Below are 17,978 nucleotides of genomic sequence, written 5' to 3'. Positions count from 1 at the left end.
AGTGCGTCATTGCTTCATTTAAATATGTCAATGTTGTTTCCCTCATTAAAAGTCAAAAATATGAAAGTCAAAAGCATCAATCACTATTTAAATAACAAATGACATGCAAATTTGTTTATTTTTCACTGCTGTGACCTATGAAAAATACGTTTATAATTTGAAGATTACTGTAAATTAAGTATTAATCTTCTTTATTTTGAAATTAGCAATTTTACATATTTTTAATCTTTAATACTAATGATTGAATTGTCATAAATGAAGTCATATATGTCTATTAACTTTATTTATGAATATTATAATAATTAATTAGGATAAGACATAAATTTTCGTTATTATAACATTATATTGCTTTTCGTTAATTTGGCAAGCCACATAGAAATTCTAGTCGTAGGGAAACCTCTTCATGTTCTATTCTTATATCTTTTGGCATCTCCCCGTCGTGGACTTACATTAGTATAGCCTGGCTCCAAGAAGATTTTAATTAAACCCGCCCTTCCAATGTTGCGTCTGATTGGATAAGCTAATCCCACTTGTAGAAAATTTAGGGTTTCCTTTCTGGAAAGACATCCTTGAAAACACATTAAAATTTTTTCACGGCTGAGAAAATTATAATGTTCTATGTAGCCGTTAAATACAACCATTGTTTTAGAAAACAAAATATTAATTTTATAGAGAGATAATATTGTACAATTTTGTTCGTACGATTGTAAAATTTTTCACTAGTATATATAATATGTTTTAAGAAAAAGAATTTTCTGTCTAAAGACGCTGTTTGACTACATGCATAATTATACTATAAAGATATATTTTTTAGAATTTATTTTAGGTCTAAACAGAACTTATTATGTCGAATTGTACGTTATTTAGGACTCCTATGTTTAGAATTTTCCATCATGATAGATTTCCTCGGAAAATGATAATAACTTCATCAGGATGCTATACTTTCCATGATGAGTAGGTGCCTTCCTTAAATATCTTTCTTAAATAAGTCATTTGACGAGAGGTTTTCGAAGGTCAGGCGTAGAAGCATTTGGTTGTCTTACAGAGAGAGGGACTGGTATCATGCGGGAGGAGTAGAAGAAAAGCCCGTCATGAGGATGACATCTAAATCTTGCTTTCCGTTTCACGCTGACTGCCCGCCCTTTCGCTGGCTATGCTTAGAGCCAAAACTCCCTTTCCTCCCTTTAGCCTTCGAAGGGGTGTCTCTTCAAGAGTACACTCCACACCAAAAATTAACGAATCTATCTACAATTAATTTTTAAAAAAACTTCATCCGCGTAATAATGCAATGTCTTTTAAGAACGCTATACTATCTTTTAAATATATATTATAAATGTAAGATTAAACGATTCTTATATAATTTTTGTTATTTTTTTGCAAGTAATTTTTTTAAAAATATTATACAAGAGAATTGAATCTTGTCTAGAATTTTGTTTTAGTCTTTCTAGATTTAGGCTGAATTTAGTGAGATTGGTTGAACATGAAAAAGGAAGGATATAGATCCTTCCTGTTTGAAGGACCTAACCCATATTATGCATACTGATTCTTTTGCGTAACATAGCTAAGAACGACAATGCTTTTATATATTTATGCAGTTATATATTTATGGCAGTGAAAGTTGACTATACAAGGGTCGAGACCGTGAAGGTATTCCCTTAAGTTTCACTGACAGTCGGAAAAACAAATCCGGCACACACACAAACACACACAAGCGAGTTTCGCTTTCACTCCACAATCGTTTCATAAAGGCGGGACTGATTCTTCCCGTGGAACGAATGGGAAAAATTTAGAAACTTGGTAATACTTCTCTTTGCTAAGATTAATATACATTTGATTTTTTATAACAAACTTTAAGACCTTGTTAATGAACGAAAATGTTAATAATTGTGACGAGTAACAAAGGGATTTATTTGTTTTTAACATTATTACATTCGACGCGCGCGCGTACGCGTCGAAATTGCTTAATAAAAATTTTTCAAGAAAAAATTATATTATAATAAAAACGGTTATTATCTTATACATGTATATGTTTGTCTAAAATTCGGAATATCCTAAAGTTATGTATACAGACACACCCACACATACTGACACACATTGCGCTCTAAATACAATTTGCGATATGGATTTTCTTAAAAAAAAAAATACTGTTTTTTTATTTTGCAAATCTAGCGTGGATTCCATAGCCATTGATATCACTAGTCGCGAGTTTTCACGTAAAGCGCCGCCCATTCCACGAAATCGTGCACGTGTGCAACGCCGGATTCAGCTGCCTCGTTCGGTTCAGGAATGAATTATCGCCCGTTCGGGGCTGAGCTCTTTCATTTCCAGTCTACGCGGTAGTCCCATCCTTTTCCCTCCTCCATATCGGCCGAGGCTGCAGACAGCAACGCTTTTTTCTCATCCCTCTGCGATACCTCCCTCTATTCCTCTCTCTCCGTTTTCTTTTTCAATTTCCATCAGAGATATATCGTATCATTTTTTTTTCTCTATTATCTTTTATATGCTTGAATAATTTCTATCTATATTATTTGTTATGTATATTTATTTTAGAATAATTCAAGGATTTAGTGCAAAAACTCCATTTTAGCTCTATTTTTTGGTGAAAACGACGTTTCGAGTGGATTTAACCAAACATTCCGCGTCTTTTGGTGTAAGAAACGAACAGTTCTGACAGCTCCGAATAAAGCGATTTTTACATATTTTAACGATTTTTGTAAAACATTTCATGACATACTTAGTAAAACAGTTTTTTATTCATACTGTAATAAATTTTTAAAAAATGAAGCTAACCGGATTTTACACCGAACCCTTCAATTGATATTATTTAGAATATTTTCTGTTGCTAATAACACTTTTCCAAAGTTCTCTACGTATGTGAATTTTTCAAATTTAATTTTGCAAAATGTTTTAGATTCATTAATATTTACAATTTGTATGACTGGTGTCCGTTATAAACTTTCGACAATTATAATACAATCTTGTGAAACGTAAGTAATACGGTGAAACGTACGCATGACCGCGTTATTTTCGTATATTTTGCATACTTTCAAACTCTTCAAAATTTCAACATTTTATTATAAATTGTTATAAGTAAAAAAATAATTATAAAAATGTTGCAAATACGCGCTTATTGTTGGATATTTGTATTTAAATTATCTAATTTGTATTATGTGTGAATTTTGAGAAAAAACTTTTTAATTACTTTTCTGCGACATGAAACCAATTTTCTGTTTTGAAATTTATCTAGAGATTCGCCAATTCTTCTGAGAATAACTTTTGAAATAAAGGGCAAAATTCATCAGATCTAGCGAAGCAACCTTCATTTTGATATTTGTTCCTGTCCGAGAAGGTCAGATACACAGTTACAAGTTGCCAAAAATATAATTCCTTGACCGCATCAGATTATTCTCTCAATTGAATTTGTACAAATAAATTTCTAAAATGGGGTTTAGTCATTTTTGTTATGATGCCAAATATAACTGCCAAATATATATTAAATCTCAAGCTTTAGAACCCTAATTATCTATTTCTCGAATATTGTAAACTTCAAATACTATACGTACTCAAAGTGTAATCTGTATTATATTGATTAAATTTATTAATTTAATCGAAAATCTAAAACAAAGTAGAACAATGTTTAATCATGTTTACAATGAACTTTTATTATCTTGTAGACAGATAAAAAGATTAACTTTTTAATCGTTTAAAAACGTTTTTGGAAGGTAAATCTTTCGTAATTCGTTCAAAGAGAAATGGCATGCGAGGGTGCTGGGGACACAATCAATTGGGTGTTTTCGTTTTGAACCGTGCTCCACGATCGAGGATGAAAGAAGGCACGAGGAGGGTAAATTGGAATTCCGCGATGCGGAGGATGATGCTGCTCCGGTTGGCCGGGACGAAGGGGGGCACGGTGGAGCGCGAAAGAAGAAGGAAATCGACGGTGGAAAAAGGATAGAGAAGAAGAGTAGGGAGGAGTAGCATCCAAGGAATATTTACTGCCATCTTCTCCACCACTTACCCACAGATTCACTGCCTGAAGTTGTAAACACCTCTTAACTATATGGAGATAGTATCTCGGTTTCCCTCCTCGTGTGCCTTAAACTGTTATGTGGGTGTTGCGACTATCATTAATTAGATCATTATATGATTGCAACATGATATTTTTCTTAATCCATCTTATAACTAAAACACAATTCGTATACATAAATCATCCATAATGAAAGTACGGAAGCTGCAGGTACATTTTTGTTAATAAATCAAATATATAATATAATTGCATTGAATATAAAATACCAAAGCTAAAGAGTACTCATTGTGTATCGCAATAATGATTTTTAATTAAACTACAACACTGTTGTTCGATCGATTTTCCGCTATTTAATTTGCATATTGTGTACATTATATTTGTTAACGCTAGAACGACACCGATCGATATGCTGCCGCCTGCTTGTAGTTTAGCATTCACCTGAACAAACGGTTTACATATTCATCAATGCTTGGGTCAACATTTGTCGCACGGCAAAGAAATTTCGCATTTAAATGACCTTGCCTTGCGGCAAGTTGAATGCGGCATGGCGGCTTCTTGTCCGCCGTGAAAATGTGACGTTTCGTGTATCGTGAGGCACATCGCGATTTATATGTCTTGAACTTGACTCGTTTTCAAAACCGGTTTCACGTTCCATCTCGCTTGATCGCGGATTATTCAATCGATAACTGTTTCTGAATTTATACATATACCTACTGAACTTTCAGCGACACTGTTGAATGTAATTTATCAATTAAAACTCAACATGGGAAAGAGATGACATTAATTTATTAATAATTTATTATATTACCTTATTTCGAAATATTTCGAAATAGATTTCACATAATTGCTATATATAAAAATATTGCAACAAGTATTTAATATACATACTGTCGATCGTACGCCATGATCTCGATTAAAACTTTTAATCTTTCTTTAATATGCATAATTAATAATTATGTAAATGTAAGTATAATATGGCTCAAGGGAAATTACGAAAATAGTTAAATATGATAAATAATGGTCGTTATCCAGGGCATTCATCCTTTAATGAGATTATTCATTTCACAAAAATAGAGCGTGCTCTGCCAGTTATAAGAAACGGCAGCACCGAAACAATAAGCTGATGCGCTCTCCGTAGCTGTAGATAGCGGAGACGTGGAGATATAGAACGAGAGAGACAAATAGAAGGAGACGGTGAAACCCACTAAATCAATACTCTGCCATCGCTCCAACTCTGGCTCATCCCCTCGCCTACCCCCTTAGCCCACCCCCGAGTCGTCAGCCCGCTTCTCTCTCCCGGCGTCCTCCTTCACCAGCGTTTCTCGGTTCCGTTCGTTCCACGCCACCCTTCGTTCCACCCCCGTCACGCTCTCGAAGCGAAACTTCTCTGGCTCCGCTTCCATGGGCTACTCCCGCAGAGAGTTTCCTCTACCATAGGGCTGAATTCTCCCTTATGCGTCAGTATAATCTACCCGATGCTCACGAGATGTCGGTGACGCGTGAAAAAATGTATTTATACACATTGCACATACGTATGCTCTTATTTGCAACTATTTTGTTTATCATTTTTATGCGATTATGTTAATTTTTTTTTAGAAAACTAACAAAAACCGTTAAATGTTCTTTTCGCTAATATTGTTAGAACTTCTATACCAGTAGTGTATTTTTTATATTGAACGAAAGTGAGATAGAATCTTGTTTATATATATTGATCTTTAAAACATTTTACAATTAATGCTCAACAATAATTAGTTATAATATTAGATATGATATTCAAATAATATTAGCCTATATATTCGGTTTTAAATTTTGTAATTTTAAAACGCAATTCTCGTAAAATATTTTAGAAGCGACTGTCGACGAGCTTCACTCTGCACGGATAACGGAAAAGCGATATCGCCGCGTTGGCACGTAGACTGCAGATCCAAAAAGATACTTGCATGGAATTTTAATTCAAGACTACTTGAAAACGATGAAAACTCTAACAATTTTATGTTCTTTTATGTTCCGTTAGTGATAAATTATTTTGTATTAACTGCAATTTTATTGTAGATAATATCGATAATATCTTGCACCATGATAATTAATAATTATTCACAAATCAGCACAATGTTTTTCATTACTTAATGACGGTATCTTCATATTTTCGGTAAAATATGTGAGCAATTGTTAATATATAGTTTAATTTTAGAATTTATATACCGCTATTTGTTTTTTAAGTATTTAGTTATGTTAGACTTTGACGCGAAATAAGAATTCTACTCTGTTTAACGCTAAAATGCGACATAAAAAAACTCATCGATGGGGACAATAAATTGTGGGAAGATATAACGAGATGGCAATCGAAACTTCAATTCTTCAATTATCACGAAGCTCTGTTTATTTCACGCGGACATTACGCGCTTCATCAACAAACTGGGTCACGTAGTTCTGGTAGCACACACTCGCGCGACCATCCCTGAACCGTTTGCAAACGAATGCTGAGTATATCTACAATCGTGAGATCGTATAACTAGCTGCGTGGCTTATGAAAGAAGTAGAAGGAGGAAGAGAGATTGCTGATTGTGAGAAGGGGCCCGCGTATCCGCGTATGGGCGTCTGCATGTGTGCGACTGCCCAAGACGAGGGTACGGTAGTAGCCCCAATGCGTCTGCAATCGAGAGCTAACTGGACAAATAAACGGTTGGCTGCTTCTTACTGCTGACGATATCGTCTCCGCTATTGATGGCGACTTCATCATATATCCCGACTTATAACGTTGGAAATATGTAGCAAACTTTGCCGTAAATTCTGAATATTATTCTTGTCATTGGCGATATCATTAAGAGAATCTTTATTGAGAAATCATTGTTTATTTGAAAATATTGTAAATCTTAACGATAAATATTGGTCTTTAAATCAAATTTGTCGTATATATAATATAAACGGATGTTCAATAAGTAGCTCAGAATCTCGATTAATAACCAAGAAAATCCTGCTTTACTTGCTGCTTTTAAAAAGAATATCAAGTAACAAAAAGTCCAATTACACGGCCGGCAACTCCTGCTTTGTTTCACGGCCGCTGCCCGTTGGTTTATGCCTTCCCTCTCTTTATCTACTTCGCTGCCGTTCTTTAAATTTCTCTCCTTGCTTTTTTTTTCCTTTTCTACCGACGTGCGAACTTTTGCTGCCTTGGTAGCTGCCTAGTTTGTGATTTCTCGATGTTACCTCCCTACGCTCTCAGCACTCCCTACAACTTAGTGTCTCGTTAATTTCTTGCGATCCGTAAGACGATTACCGCACTTGTCCGAAAATTTAGCTTTTTCGATGTCCCTTAAATCTCTCGCAGTGAGTTAAACTTGCAGCAGCAGCTCAGCGTTCCGAAAATACGCTTTCGTACATACATCATACATTCGCGTTCTTTTTTTATATACAGTATTTACAGTATATACAGTTTTTGGAAATGTAATTTTGAAAAAAAACATGACATATAATTATTCACAAATGGTATAATAAATTTCAGTATTGCAGACTATCAATAAAATATTTCTTTGTCAGCTGTAGTCTATTAGAGCTTGTCTATTTGATTCTTACACAATTGTGATGATGATGTAAGATTTAAAACTTATTAATAAATATGATTAATATACGGCTGTCAATAACATATACTGATAAATGATATTTCGACAGAACGGAACAAAATGCAATTCATATTTATAGCGTACTATTTGTTTGCACACTTTATGTTCCGTATGTTTTACCGCAACGTGCAATAACTGCTCAGACTGCGTAACAATCATCAATTACCATGTTCCGTAATAATAACTCATAATTGAATAATTAGATTTCTATCAGATTTTAATCGAATTTATTGTTTTTATCGATGAATTATTTTCGTATTATTTATCGGTTTTTATGGTCCGTTTAAAAAATCGACATTATTTTCAGAGTATTAATTTTAGATGGTAAATAAATTGTGCAAAGATTTGTATATTTTAATAATAAAAAAGTATTAATATTAATAAACAAATTATATATGCATAATCAAACTCGCGTATGTTTGGCTGTCATAAGCTTATACGATGCATCATCTTTCCGAAAAAATATTTTAGCGTTCTATCCGAGTTACGCGATTTGATGCTGGTAGCCGTCTGATAGGATTACGACTACCGTTGAAAGATTGACGGCCGAATCCGTCAGCCGTTTTCTACACCATGAACGAACTCGGGATTTTCTGCAATTTTCTCCGCGGCCTTCGGCGCGGTAGGCCGTGCACGTTCCGAGGTTCGAAAGCTCGGCATTCAATTCGAATCGCGTACGCTTGCGGTTGATGAAAGCTTGAATGAGTGGCACGTGGATACGATGCGCGCGAGCACGGCAGTTTCGTTAGCGTCAGCAATGCTATTTTGAGCATTTCTGGGGATTAAAATTAGTTGAACGAAGAAATAGATTTGTGATAGATATAGTTCCTCGAGTTGGCTCTCCCTCAACTGAATACATGCACAATAAATTAAATGATTAAACGATTCAATACTTTGACGAAAACAACCATCGTATATTATCCTATAATATGAAGATAGAAGACGAAATATATTATGTTCCAATTTTAATACGCGTTGAATGTCATCGTCACTGCCATTAATTTATCTTAAGTCTACTGTTACAATTCTAATTTAGGACATTACTTGTCACTCGTTCCAAACGTAAAAAATGCAGAGGCATTTGAGACTTTTGAATTCATGCAGCATTAACTTTGATATTATCGAAATTATCTAGTTGGAATTGTGTAACGTAACAAGAAGAACGCCAATGAGACGCAATCGACTGTCCTTGTTGACGCAGAGAGAAACGGCGTGACTGTATATATGGTAGATGCCTCTGAGAGTGTCCCGTGGTGCCCCTCAAGGCTCCCCGTGTCCCGAAGACGGACGCAGGGGAGAAGGGACTCTCGTGGTGCTGTACACAACCACCACCGATGCTGGATCACGGGGGCGTCAAGAGAAGCGAGAGCAGGAGGTAGGCCAAGGGGAATACGGGTGTATCGGGGGAGTGAAGCTTAACGCATGTGCACAGGGCGCTTCGCGTCGCGGCGCTCCGGTCCCGCCGGTCGGAGGCTGCGAAACCGAGCGGGCGGAATTCGCGGATCAGAGTCGTCGCATCTCTCGCTTAAGATATACATCACCGCGGCACCATCCGCGGTTTTCCATGGGTATCGGCGAGCTGAGAACCGTCCCGACGCTGGCCGACACGCATCAAGCCCCGATAAGGAAGGTCAATCGCGGACGAGATGCTGCGCTCGGAGTACGCCCGGTGACGAATGATATCGTCCGAAATTACGGTCTTTCGTGCGACGCGACACACGTGCGGTACATCTTGAAGTGCGACAACGAGTCCGAAGGACCTACGGCGGCGAGACAACGGAGCTCCGATTCGACACGACGATCAAGTACTAGTTAACAAATCCTGAAGGGTCGATATTTATTTTCTTGGTACTCTGAGAAAACTTCCGGGATCATTGTGCTTTGGCACAGGCCGAAGTGATATATTAACGAGACCATCGAATGACTAGAGGGAAGTGTGATATCGAGTGAGGTCCTCGCAGATACGGACATTCTCGTTTATTAACATTCATGCTGCTTCATCATTGATTTTTACGTTATATGGTTAAATAATAAGAAGCTGAAGAAATTTCATTTGGAAAACGAATATTAAAGAAACGTTCCAAGACTACGTTTTGCATTGTAGATCTTGAACGTTGTAAATCTTATAGTGAATATTAAATTGCAGCTCATTTGAATGTAGTGCACTTCATCGAGCATTACTCTCGTTATATCTTGAAGAAATCTAACCAGTAACTCAAGCTTTTGTCAGCAATTTCACCCGACTAAAGGAGCAACGTAGATGAGAATAATTTCGAATAACTTGATCCGCCTTATGTTGCGCTAAGTCGGTTGCTCGCTTATTTTTTATTGTTATTCATCAGCAAGCAGCTCTGTCAGCTAATAAACTATTGCGATTTAGCAATATCTTCTCAAGACAATCCGAATACGCAAGGACTTGAAGCAGTATCGTTCGGATCACAAGTCAGAGTACCAAGTATCGTAAGCGAGTATTTTTGTGCGACTCCTCCAAGCTCGTAGGATTGTGTGCAAAGGTATCGCGAAGGCAAAGTGAGGAAAGGGTGATGGTGAATGGACTCACATGGTTACTCTATCCAATAGACAGTGAGTCTGCTCGAAGGACACATGGTTCGTCGACGGTGTTGGATTTTTCTGATCCCACGCAGTTTCCCGTTGTACCTGGCTCGGTGACTGTTGGCGAATCCGTTCGGTCTTCGTGGACAAAGACTACCGAGAAGGTGGTGTGTGAAGGGAAGTACCAGCCACGACGGGGCCCAGCGCCGGGGCGGAGACAAGGCCCCCGGTGCAGGGAAGAAGCGAGGCAGGGGAAGAAGTCGAGTTTAGCATAGCAGCAACGGCCCTGAAACTACAGGGGAGAACAACTACCCCCTTGAACAGGGGGGAAACTAAAAGGCGACCTCGCCGACGGAGGCGACGGAAAAAGAAGCGACGGAGGTGAGCGGATAGTCAAATGGCTTTAACCACATCTCGAATCGTTGTTAAATATTAACGATCATATGCTTCGTCGCAGGTTAACGATTTTATTGAAATATAACTTCTAATATGCATTGAATTTAAATGGAAATTAAATAGGTAGAGGATTTAATTTATAATCGTGTTCTATTAGGACACATACCTATAGATGTGATATTAACTTTTGAGACATAACAGTTTGGTATAACTTGATAATATAAAATCAAGAATGTTTGGATACAAACGATCTGACTTATTACTATTGAGAAGCATTAATTTCCTTTGAAATATGTATTTAGCAAGTGACAGAATTATGATAAATCGTAAAACATGCGAGAAATAACGGTGATATTTTAATTAACGTCGAATCATAGTGTGTAGAATGCTTCGACCATCACATTACAAAACCTATAACAGTCGATCAATGATCCTGCCACAATTCGTTATTCACTTTCCGCGTACTCATCAAAATTTACGTGACTATTGATAGAGTATATGGACGATCGGCAAAGTAATATCTATTGCAATTTTTTCATGAAACCTTGGCTCTCTTGTCATGTCTCATTATTTTATTTTGTATTAGATAAATAGAGGAAAAAATATAATATATCTTTAGAACATGTTACGTAGATATATGTTGATAAGTAACTGATTTTGATTTTGGAATTATGATTTATAAAAAAAGAGAAGAAGAGACATCTCGTCTCTCTCATTTATATTCAATATTATGAAATACGTAATTATTCGTATAACATTCACTAAAGCGAAAATGCTCTTGTCGGAACTAAAAATACTTTTTTGTAAGAACTGATTTTTATACATTAAGTAAAAAGCAATTTGTAAACAAGATTGTTCGATAATAGTCGGAGATTAGATTTTTTAACAAGATTAATGATGCGAAATTACGTTTTCTGTGAAAGCTCTTATCAAGTCGCGCATAAAGCGTGGAATATATCTGCACCGCATGCTTGAAACGTTTGATAATTCGCTAACCGCTCTTAATTGTAATTGATGATGCAGTAGATTTCAAGGCGGCTTGTGCGGCCGATGCAAAAAACACAGATTCCGATATTAACTGCAGTTTATCCGGCTTCTTATAGCGGCCCGGCTGCCGGTCGTTCTTTAACCATTTAGTCCTGGCGTTTTACAATGCGCCTCAATTCCGTTTTTCTTCTAGTACCTCAACAAATTTTATCGACGTGCCGTTCAAATACTTTCAAGATGTAGTACGTGAGAAATTTCTCAAAAAAAAGTCTAGAATATTTTTCTTTCATCTTCTAATCGGTCTAAAGAGGGCGGCTTCCATGATAACTTTTTAACACTATTACGTTGATATGTTATAATTTACTATAGCTTCACTTTACTTTTTAAGTGCTCACATGTACACACTCATTTAAACTTGCCGATTTTTCTACATTAAAACTATTGATTTTAAGAATTTATTTAACACGTATAAGAAACACTTATATCTGTTTCATTGGAAGCTGCATAAATATTTAATTTTTTATGCAAATTTTATGGACTTTTATTTCCAATCGGCCTAAGAAAAAAATAACATCAACTACAAATGTATACATTAATGAGTTTCAACTGCCGACATTGCGACATTTTTCTCACAATTTTATTTTCCGCCGGGAAACGACATTGGCGTAAAAAAAGGGCTTGGGATACGACGCCGATAGAATTCTTATCCCTAAAAGCAACGACGCTGGTTGGCCGTGGTCCCCCTCACTCGTATTACGTCCCTTCCGTTCGCGGCTCAAAGGAGGAGGAAGAGGCAGCCAGTACAGGGGCAGGCAGGGGGGAGATCGTCGAGGCAGGAAATGAAGGGAGTAGTCTGGGGTGATAGGAAAATTTGATGGAGGGTGGCAGAGTGACAGGAGGAAGAGGGAGGGGGCAGGAGAAGGGGACGGGGAAGAGGAGCGGAGGGCTATCAATGACGCGTTAGAACACGTCACGCTGCGCAATGCATCTGCCGCCATATGCCGTCATATATATTATCCTGGCGATACGTCAATTCGGCCGCTGATCATTATACTGATTACCACAGCACGCAAACTACTCCGCATGTGTGGCCGTTCTCATGAGCCTGTTATTAATAAGCACAGTTTAACTTTCGATATCGGGACATCGACGAGCGGTCGGGTGAGACGAACCACTTATATTCGGATAACTTCCGTACAATGTGTTGATCAGTCGCTTAAGACGTAAATAAATTTCTATATTCCTGCAAATAAATTAGCTAGTCGAATAACAAAAAATTAATATCGGGATAAAAAAATAATGTGTAATTTTTTAAAGATCGTTTAAAATGATGCGAAATATACATACACTGAGAAAAAAAGTTGTTGAAATAATTAAATGCGTTTTATTGACAATTTTTCTTTGGTTCAATTATACGTGTTTTTGAATTAAACATACATCAATAATTTTAACATGATATTTTTGTGAATTAAAAAGTATTTTGTTGAATTAACAAATATTTGTTTGACAGCCTGTCACCGCCAAGTATAGTTGAATCAAGAAATATTCATTTGATTTTACACTTTTTTTCTCAGTGTAGGAAGATTCGTAGAAGGATATACAAAAAAAAATAAATTGCAAAAGGAAAAAGGCGAGACAAGAAGCGCGGAAAAGAAAAAGCTCAGACGAACCGGTACGAATACCAGTCTAACAATAAGTCATAAATTTTGATATTATGTACGATGCCTCGGCTAAGAAAAAGGAAAAGGAAAAGAGGAATAGCTCGCAACGTTGACGCAACCAACAATGGTCTCATGAGATTTTAACTTTCTTTTTTCGGTCGACAATGACGCAAAGTTTCCCCGATTTCCTTTGGACAAGCGGGAATATAAAGGACGAAGTTAATACGACGAAAGAACAAGCTTTCACGTATCCCTTGACCTCGCTTCTCTACCCATTTCATTTCCGTGCTATTGCATTCCAAAATCGGTGAGAATAAGATACGCAGATCTTATAAATTCACTCGTTATTAATTAACGATTAATGAAACAATTAGTAAGAAATGTTGGATTGATACCTTATAGTCAGACGTAGTAGAAATGGCTAATAAAAAACTTACATATAGTTATGTTATGTATAAAATTTAGATTATGTAGTGGTGAATATATATATTATTTTCTAAATTAATATAAAATAATAATTTAACATTTTGTTTGAGTTAAAGATAGAATTTATATTTACTTTATATCATGCGAATGTTTTGCAAAAGAATAGTTGTTTTTTTACGGAATAATTTTATGTAAAAATATTATTAGATTAATATTATTCTTAGATAGATTAAACCATAACATTTTTATTAAAAATTTTTGTTATTATATTAAAAATATTTTCAACTGAATTTTCAACTTTCTGAAGCAAATGTTTAATTCTATGTTCAAAAATCGCCCGGTTATAGTGAGTTTGCGGGTCCAAAGTACATTTTTATTCTGAGATAGAGAGCGAGGCGTATAACGCGCAGCCAACATCCCTTGTTATTTCTCCTATTTTCCGTTGCGATAAATCACGAATGCCGACGGACGGACTAAGGAAGTAGGGCCAACAGAGAGAGAGAGGGATCTCGTTGCCGGACGCAAAACCAAAACCATAGCGGCGGAGGATGTCAACCTTCCAGGCAATTTATAGAAGGCAACATTTTAAACCAAAAAATCATTTTTTTTTTAACGAATTCGATCTTAGATATAAATTTGAAAAAAACTAAGTCGTGAGTTATTCAACGACCTATTATTATAAACGTCTACATTAACGCGATTTATGAAACAATTTTCCGGCAAATTCTGATCGCTGTAAGCAAGTGTGCGCGAATAGTTATGTGATCGATTTCGTCGCAACTCGGTCGCTATTCTCCGTAGTGCAATTAGTGCACCATATATCACGCGGATAACAAGACACGGCGCCCCGAAGGCGTCGCGTGGAACGCGCGGATAAAAAAGAGTAGAGGCAGTGGGAACAAAGGGGGAGCGAGGGGGCGATATACGGGGGCGAGATGGTAGCGACATGCCGCTCATCGTCTCGAACGACGTTCTTCAAGAACAACTTCTAACTTTTTCTCGAAAGACGGGTTGGTGGCGGAGAGGGGGGGGGGACGCGGCGCGGAGGATAAAGTCTCCCCTCATATCCTTGCTTCCGTCGCTTCATCTCCTTTCTCGATTTCTCTACTCTAGTTTCTTCTCGGATACGCCGTTGTTGCCAGAAAACCCGCACGCCATTCATCTTGCGACATCGGACGAAAATAACACAAATTTAAGAAGCTCACGCTCGTAAACAATAAAGGGGATGTGCGCTCCCGTTACATAATAGCACCGTCTGGAATGAAGAAACTGTCTATGTTAGGAAGTGGTATCTCTCTATATTTCAGGAAAACTCAATTAGTTCTCGAACTCAGTTATTCGTGTTGTTCGCCATCGCAGAACAATGGAAATATTGATGATATATTTGCTGTTAGTTACTAAGATAGATTCGTAATCAGTTTTATTTTACGTAAGTAGTGTGAATGAAAATTATGATAAGTGACTTAAATCAATAGTGCTAACGTGACTTCGAATAACTTTAGAAATTATTGCTCTAATATAAATAATTTTGAATTGAACGTGTTTTTTTACGTATATACTTATTGCATTAAATAAAAAACAAACATTAAATAACTTTATTAAATCATGGAAGTTTAGATATATAAATCGTCTGAATAATAATTAAAAATGACATTTTATAACATTAAATATTTTGTTATTTGGTACAATTATTATGTAAACTGATTACCACGTTCATAAACGGGAATAAGCGCTTCTTCTATTGCATTAAAGAAGAATCGAGGAAAATGTGTGCGGAAGAAAAATGCGAGAATGTCAACAGATTGAAAAATATAAATGAGAAATGAAGAAATACGGCGAAAGTGCGAGTACTCCCGGGTTAAGAATACGTCAGAGCACGTGGCTCAAAAGATCAAGAACTGGTAGAATACACCTGGTGTGTTCTCATGAATTCACGCGTTGCTGTTTCCTCACGCATCTCTCTCTTCTCCCTCCCGAACTTTACACATGTAGCTAACAACGTTCTCTGTTCAGCGCGTCTGGATCCTGCGCGGGGCGCCGTGTTGAGCTTGTTGGTTATGCTAATGGCATTCGCACGCATGTGGGCTGTAGTACCGTGGTGGAAACTCATGCACAATGCCGTCCCGATTTGTTACTACAAAAGTCACGAAGCGTGACGTAACGGCGCATTAAACACACCGATGTCTCAATAAGTTACGCGATCTCAATTGGCGACCGAAATATGATTTGACAATTATGTTGCTTAAACGAGACGCGGTCCGCATAAAAAAATTATTGCATTTTTTTTAAATATAATTTTGCTTGATAAGATTTATTATTAAATATCTTACTGCGAATGTATTCGGTATAATTGTGTAAGTAAAATTGCTATAAATAACTAAGCCATAACTGGAACTATTATTTCTCTTATGAGAAATGTAATAAAAAAAGTTATATACGTTTTGTAACATTTTTTGATAATTATTTGAAAAGGTCGATGGTGATTTTCAGTCATGTTTTCATAAAAATTAGGTATAAAACTATTAACAAAATGCTTTTTAGTCAAGTTTTTTGTAGGACATCTAAAATCTCCTGTGTATTCTATCTATTATTAATTGAGTCAATTAGATTCGGTAATGATCGAAGTACTTACATTAGATGATTGTGCTCCATAAGAGAATCAGCGTAATAAGTGGACCGTGGGGAGTCGTAAGGATACTATCAAGGTCTTTTCTCAATATATACGACCGCCATTTCCAACAATCGAGGGTGCTTCTGGTAATTTTGTGTTCATGTGTAATTATAAATCTCTTTCTTAAATTTCTCGCTCAGTTATTCAGACCGATCAGTTCAGATCACTTTTTATCACATTAAAAAATTCTTCATTATTCTTCTTAATTTGCTACAATGATACATTGTATTAATATATAAAATAAAAATTTTGTTTTAATTTATTATTTATTTCCAACATATCAATCTACGAAATTTTTACGGTTTACAAAAACAAAATTGTTCAATTCTTCTTCTTCAATTTATTTAATTATCAGTATTAATTATCGTTAAAAATTTGATTACAAAAATATATAAAACACTGAAGCTTCTTAGAGTTTCTCTGGAGACTCACCAGCGTGCGGCAAAGAGATTGCACATATTAACGATCGACCCTCGATCAAGGGGCAATTATTTTCCAATTCTTCTGAAATACCGGAACGCGTATCGATCGGGTCGATCAACGAATCAGGAGGAACGTATGGTTGATGTGCGTGCGGTTACGTTAGAGGTCGGCTGTTCGAAATTCGTCGGCAGGATATCATCTACGATACCTCTCGTTCCTCTTATACAACGTACAGGAGGGAGCGGCTGCGGAGCAGCATATAATTATCGGTACCGTAATGGCGATCATAAGTCATGGGCGCTTCTCTCCCTCACCCGGTTCCTTCTCTTCCCTGGTTGGGACTGCGGGTCAGCCTGCGGGTAGAGAACGAATGCGGATGAGAAATGGAGTCGATTGGATAAAGTCATCACTTCGCCGCTTGCTCGGACGCAGGCCAACTCCATTTTCTTCGAAAAAAATTTCCACCCTCGTAGGATCTCGGACAAATCTGGGAACGATTCAAAAGATTTCTATTAATGAATGTTACAAATGAATTATGAAAGAAACGCGGTATTTTACTTTGTTACATTTAAATTTTAAATGATATAATTATCTTTTTAATATGGTGAAGATGGCTGAACGCTTGCCTCTTTGATACTGCATAAATATATTTTTATAAACTATCTATATTAGAAATATCAAAATTAACTGTATTGAAATATTGAACTTTCGAATATTTTTTAATAATATTATGAAAAATGAGGGTTATTTAAAACATTATTCAGTTGAATATTTTTTTCAATTCTTAATTATTGCACATAATTGATTTTATTATTTTTTATTTTGTATATGTATCTTCTAATATGGACGATTTTGCATCAAGATTAATTACAATTGAATATATTGACATAAGGGATAAACAATTCGATTTTATAAAATCTAGACATCTCGCACATAAGGTCAAAAGTGACGGCCATGTTAGTGAAGTCACATTTCTAGCTCCTCGCTCACCAAAATGTCAGCCTCTGGATGTCAGCCTTAGACAATGGCGGACTGTTCATTGGTCGTCAACGACAAACCCTCGGGTCGAACGTGTTGGTCCATATATATTTGTATACATTTTCATTCACCGGCATACACACGCGTTATATGATACCTGTTCATAGCTGTCCTGTCGAGCAGGCCCTTCGGTCGCCGACTGACATTCTTGTGTTCCAAAGTACAGGGACTTAGTC

At 36.5% G+C, this 17,978-nt stretch overlaps 1 protein-coding gene across 5 annotated transcripts in view; it reads left to right on the top strand.

Moving 5' to 3' along the window:
* LOC105454749 (homeotic protein antennapedia) overlaps positions 1-17,978 on the top strand; it is a 97,756-nt gene that overhangs the window by 50,050 nt on the left and 29,728 nt on the right. The window contains exon 1 of one of the 5 annotated variants that reach the window (XM_011697610.1): positions 10,533-10,581. The exons of the other annotated variants lie outside the window; for them this stretch is intronic. The gene's annotated coding sequence lies outside the window, so the exon portion shown is untranslated. Of the gene's footprint in view, positions 1-10,532; positions 10,582-17,978 lie in introns of those variants that run through there. 5 annotated transcript variants of the gene reach the window in all.

Source organism: Wasmannia auropunctata, unplaced genomic scaffold, assembly GCF_000956235.1.
Source record: "Wasmannia auropunctata unplaced genomic scaffold, wasmannia.A_1.0 LD335976.1, whole genome shotgun sequence".
NCBI classification, from domain to species: domain Eukaryota; kingdom Metazoa; phylum Arthropoda; class Insecta; order Hymenoptera; family Formicidae; genus Wasmannia; species Wasmannia auropunctata.
The sequence above is the reverse complement of the archived record's forward strand: the minus strand, read 5'-3'. Positions and strand labels throughout refer to the sequence as shown.